Genomic DNA, 4829 nt, shown 5'->3' with positions numbered 1-4829 from the left:
GGCTACGCTCAAACCCGGCAGTGCCGCGGTTTAGGCGTCTCCTTCCTTCCCAGCGACTGCACAAAATGGCGGCCGCCGCTGAGTCTGCTCCAACTTAACGCTACGTACGGCGGAGAGGATACGTAAACAGCGTCTCGGAATAGCCCGAGGGCTCCGCGGGGTACTACGGGTATTCTTGAAAGCACTTTACGTCAGCTGCGACGATGGGGGTATTTTGCGGTGTGTACAAGAAAAACAAAGTACGGAGTGAGCGTAGAGTTTTCGCGCCACCTGAACTAGAACGTGGGGTGAGGTGGGAGGAAAAGCCGCCGGTGCGACGTAACATTCTTTGCGTCGTTTGCCGGCCCGCTGTTACGAAGATGCGCAGTATGCGTAACGCATTCTGTTTAGAGAATAGAGGATTTTGCCGGATTCCGATCTTCGGTCGGATCCCGCGACTGGCTTGTGGAAGTTGCTTTGCAGAGACAATAACCGTCCTCCATATTGTTATCAAGTTTCAGGGTTTCCTGGTGCCAGAGGCCCGAAGGGTGTTAAGTTCCCTGACTGGTCTTCCTATATGGTGCTGGCAGCCCTCTCGCCCCGCCGCCCTGGGCCGGCTGAGAATGGCGGCGGACGCCGGCGCCATTTTCTTTTGGTTGTCTCTCGCTGCTCTGTCTCCGGCAGCCATGATGGATGGATGCGCCGTGTTCCTTTCTTTCGGGAGTTGGTGAGGTGTCGATGTCCCCATTAGGTTTAAGCGCCCTCAGCTATGCTTGGTTCACACTGAGGTGCATTTTCTGAACCAAATATTTTCACCGTCCCTGGCCAAGCACAGCCGTTGCTCATGTGCTTGGAGGCCGGGCGTGGTGGCTCACTCCTGTCATCCCAGCACTTGGGGAGGCCGGGATGGGCGGGTCACCTGAAGTCAGGAGTTCCGGACCAGCCTGGCCAACATGGTGAAACCTCGTCTTTACGAAAAATACAAAAATTAGCCGGGTGTGGTGGTGCGCGCTTGTAATCCCAGCTATTCGGGAGGCTCGGGCAGTATAATGGTTTGAACCCAGGAGGGGAGGATGCCGTGAGCTGACATTGCGCCATTGCACTCCAGCCTGGGCGACAGAGTGAGACTCCGTCTCAAAAAAGAAAAAAAAAAAAAAGTGGTTGGAGCCCCAGTGGAGCCCGTGGGCTTTTGGCTGCCTTTAAACGGCGTTCCTCAGAAAGCCCTGAGAAGACCCCAGCAGTGAGGAGAACAAGGTTTCGGAGCGGTGGTCAGACCCAGAGAGGGCGAAGCCGTAAGGACAGGTGTTCAACCAGGCTGGCCCACCTTCTCCGCTCAGTTCCTTCTGTACTGGCTTCCCTCTTCTTACCTGCTCCCTGTCCTCTCAAACTGCATTTTAAAGCCCTTCAAACTTGGCCAAATGGCGTCCCCTAACTGTCGAGCTGTTAGGGCCCTCGAGACAGGCACATCTAACGTCTAATTTCAACAGATAGGTACAAGTAGGGAGATTTGGTCCCTCTATGTGGGTGCTGAGTGGGGTGGTGGTTGTTGTTGTTGTTGTTTAGCATGTACCAGACCCTACAGATTGTCCAAAAGAGACAGAATCCTTACTCTTTTTTTTTTTTCTTTTTAAGACAGAGTTTCGCTCTTGTTACCCAGGCTGGAGTGCAATGGCGCGATCTCGGCTCGCCGCAACCTCCGCCTCCTGGGTTCGGGCAATTCTCCTGCCTCAGCCTCCTGAGTAGCTGGGATTACAGGCACGCGCCACCATGCCCAGCTAATTTTTTGTATTTTTAGTAGAGACGGGGTTTCACCATGTTGACCAGGATGGTCTCGATCTCTCGACCTTGTGATCCACCCGCCTCGGCCTCCCAAAGTGCTGGGATTACAGGCTTGAGCCACCGCGCCCGGCCTGTTGTTGTTTTTGAGAGAAATTCTCGCTCTGTCACCCAGGCTGGAGTGCAGTGGCATGATCTGGGCTCATTGCAACCTCCGCCTCCCAGGTTGAAGCGATTCTCTTGCCTCAGCCTCCTGAGTACCTGAGATTACCGGAGCCCGCCACCATGCCCAGCTAATTTTTATATGTTTGGTAGAGACAGAGTCTCGCTGTGTCGCCAGGCGCCAGGCTGGAGTGCAGTGGCACGATCTCAGCTCACTGCAACCTCCACGTCCCAGGTTCAAGCAGTTCTCCTGCCTCTGTCTCCCAAGTAGCTGGGACTACAGGCGCAAGCCAGCATGCCCAGCCAATTTTTGTATTTTTAGTAGAGACGAAGTTTCACCGTGTCGGCCAGGATGGTCTCAATCTCTCGACCTCGTGATCCGCCTGCCTCAGCCTCCCAGAGTGCTGGGATTACAGGCGTGAGCCACTGCACCTGGCTTTTTTTTTTTTTTTTTCCCCACTCAAAATGGCTTGGTTCCAGTGAAACTTTTTTTATTTTTGTAGATATGGGATCTCACTCTGTTGCCCCGGCTGCTCACTACCTCCTGGGCTCAAGTTCCTGCCTCAGCTTCCCAAAGTGCTAGGATTACAGGCATGACCCACTGTTCCCAGCCCAAGCAGCCTTATTCTGATTCCATGTTCAGGAAAGTTAAGGAACTTTCTTCACAAGCAACTTTAGCCTCAAATGAACTGCTCCTTGAGGCAGTAATAGGTTGTTCATTGTGGAGGATAAAGCAACTCCATTTTAGCTGCTAATCAGCCATGTTCACTGCTGATTAACTTCTGTTCTGGAAAGGCCTCTTAAGATTTCCAGTTTATCTATTGTTCTTTGTATAAGAGCAGGTACTTACTGTAACTCTGGTTGAAAATAACTTTGATTATATTGTACTTTAGTTGTCCTACACATCCCTTCTGAGTCATGTATACCCTTTCCCTGTGGTATATAAGCCCTGGGTCTGGGGTAGTAATTGCATGGGATCCACCATCTTGTCTCGCTGCCACTTGAGACAGACATGGCAAGTCCCTGTTAAATGTTTCTTTCTGAGAGACTGAATTTGTCAGTCTCTTTCTTCAGCCTCTCGGCTTCCTCGGACTTCTGTGGGTAGGTTTTCATAGACCTGTCCACTGCTGAACATTATTCAAGTCAATTTTCACATCTGATCTGCATGATACTACATTCTATTCTTCATCATTACTCGTCTTTTGGGATGATCTCCCAGAAGCTTGTTCAAGCTTAGTCAAACTGAGGCATCTCTCCAGAAATTTATCAATACTGAGGCACTAAACATACTGAAGACTAAGATAGAAGGCATGACCTTGAGGCATGCAACATTCACCACCATATGAGGCCTCTTGAGAAAAACCCAACTAGCCTGCCCAGGTTGCTACCCTCCCTCTACCTGCCTTCAGACTTACATAGCCTTTTTTTTTTTTTTTTTTTTTTTTTTTTTGAGATGGAGTCTGGCTCTGTCACCCAGGCTGGAGTGCAGTGGCACAGTCTCGGCTCACTTCAATCTCTGCCTCCCGGGTTCAAGCGATTCTCCTGCCTCAGCCTCCAGAGTACCTGGAATTACACCAGGTACACCAACACGCCCAGCAAATTTTTGTATTTTTAGTAGAAACAGGGTTTCACCCTGTTGGCTAGGCTGGTCTTTAACTCCTGGCCTCAGGTGATCTGCCCATTTTGGCCTCCCCAAATGCTAGGATTACAGGCGTGAGCTGGAGTGCAGTGGCGCAATCCCAGCTCACGGCAACCTCCACCTCCTGGGTTCAAGTGATTTTCATGCCTCAGCCTCCTGAGTAGCTGGGATTACAGGCATGCGCCACCACACCTGGCTAATTTTTTTGTATTTTTAGCAGAGGCAGGGTTTCACCATGTTGGTCAGACTGGTCTCAAACTCCTGACCTCATGATCTACCTGCCTCAGCCTTCCAAAGTGCTAGGATTACATGCATGAGCCTCAGTGCTGGCCCCCAGCTACTTTTTTAATAAACTTGCCTTCAGCCTGGGCACAGTGGCACACACCTATAATCCCAGCATTTTGGGAAGCTGAGATCAGGAATTCGAGACCAGGTTGGCCAACATACTGAAACCCTATCTCTACTAAAAATACAAAAATTGGCTGGGCATGGTGGTGGGCGCCTGTAAGCCCAACTACTTGGGAGGCTGAGCTAGGCTAATTGCTTGAACCTGGGAGTGGAGGTTACAGTAAGCCGAGATTGTGCCACTGCACTCCAGCCTGGGTGGCAGGGCAAGACTCTCTCAAAAATAAGTAAATAAATAAATAAACAAACAAACTTGCTTTTGCTTTAGTCTATAGACTCAACCCATATTCTTTCTTGTGTGAGGTCCAAGAACTTTCTCAGAGAGAGTCCAGATTATCCTTTTCCAGTAACAGTGTGGGTTTCTGCAGCGTGGAGCTAAAAGAGTCCTAACCAATAAATCCTTTTGACTGCTTCTCTCCCCTATATAGGCCAGAAACAGACCAGACCTATTTCTACACTGAGATGAAGGAGGAGGACTGAAAAGCCATGGTCCTTTGGTCACATGTAATACATTGAACCTTGGCCTAGAAAAGCTCAGTGGACACAGGTGATTTTTTTTTTTTTTTTTTTTTTTTTTCTCTCTGAAACGGAGGCTTGCATTGTGCCCAGGCTGGAGTGCGATGGCTGATCTTGGCTCACTGCAGCCTCCGCCTCCTGGGTTCACGTGATTCTCCTGCCTCAGCCTCCCAAGTAGCTGGGATTACAGGTACACACCAGCACACCTGACTAATTTTTCCTATTTTTAGTTCAGATGGGGTTTCACTGTGTTGGCCAGACTGGTCTCGAACTTCTGACCTCAGGTGATACACCCGCCTCGGCCTCCCAAAATGCTAGAATTACAGGCATAAGCCACCATGCCCAGCTGACA

The sequence above is a fragment of the Saimiri boliviensis genome, chromosome 21 (genome assembly GCF_048565385.1).
Source record: "Saimiri boliviensis isolate mSaiBol1 chromosome 21, mSaiBol1.pri, whole genome shotgun sequence".
In the NCBI taxonomy this organism is placed as follows: Eukaryota; Metazoa; Chordata; class Mammalia; order Primates; family Cebidae; genus Saimiri; species Saimiri boliviensis.
This window is presented reverse-complemented; position numbering follows the sequence as displayed.